Below are 877 nucleotides of genomic sequence, written 5' to 3'. Positions count from 1 at the left end.
GATTAATGGACAGTAAGTAACGACGTGATAAAAAAGGAAAACATGACGAGGCTCGAGTTTAACGAATTATGCCTCGCTTGGCGTCGTAGGCAAAGAATGTAATGTCACGGCTCCTCTTGCCAGAAAACTCTCCCTTCTGTGGGCGATGGTTGATCACTTGGCCTGAAGCTGCCACGGCGAGCGGCACAAACAGCGCCTTTTCCTTTCAGCTCCTTAACAGAACTCGTGGCGCCTTTTCATGAGGTTCTGGGTTCTGTTCTGCTTATTTTTTTCCGCTGTTCGTTTTGAAGGATGATCTTTATGCTTGGGAATAGTTGGGGGGGGGGGGCGTGGTTTGATTAGGATATATATATATATATTTTTTTTTCTCTCTTTTTTTTTCTATCGTACGGATTATGTCGATCGGAAACTTCATTCTGTTTTTTTTATCATTATTAATATTTTGTTTTATTTATTTGTTTTTAATTTTTTTATTTGTCTTTTTAAACTTTTTTTTTTTTTTGGTGTCTTGGATTAAAAAAAAAACTTCATTTTTCTTTTGCTTTCCGATACTCGTAATAATCACTATTGATTCAGTACTAAAAGATACAAATATACACACGTAGGGGACTAACCCGAATTAGTCGAAAGTTCCAAGGCGTTTTAACATGGGTTTCGCCGCGCCATCGGGTCATAGCGTGGGCGCCCAGGACCGAAAAGAGGAGCTAGGGGGTCCCTGCGGCGCAAGTAACAGCAGGAGTGTGATGAGGATGATGGCGCGTATCCAACGAATGCCTCTGCGCCAACATAAGCGACGGCTGCGTCTACAAGCCTTCTCGAGCGGTACCATACCTTTTATGGCACCTCCTCCGGCCGGCATTATGTTTACACTCCGGGT

At 43.0% G+C, this 877-nt stretch overlaps 1 protein-coding gene across 1 annotated transcript in view; it reads left to right on the top strand.

The window, feature by feature from the left end:
* The window catches only part of LOC119594247, a gene marked incomplete in the record, with an annotated part of 93703 nt that overhangs the window by 69175 nt on the left and 23651 nt on the right, over window positions 1-877 (top strand).

Source organism: Penaeus monodon, chromosome 33, assembly GCF_015228065.2.
Source record: "Penaeus monodon isolate SGIC_2016 chromosome 33, NSTDA_Pmon_1, whole genome shotgun sequence".
Lineage (NCBI taxonomy): Eukaryota > Metazoa > Arthropoda > Malacostraca > Decapoda > Penaeidae > Penaeus > Penaeus monodon.
The sequence above is the reverse complement of the archived record's forward strand: the minus strand, read 5'-3'. Positions and strand labels throughout refer to the sequence as shown.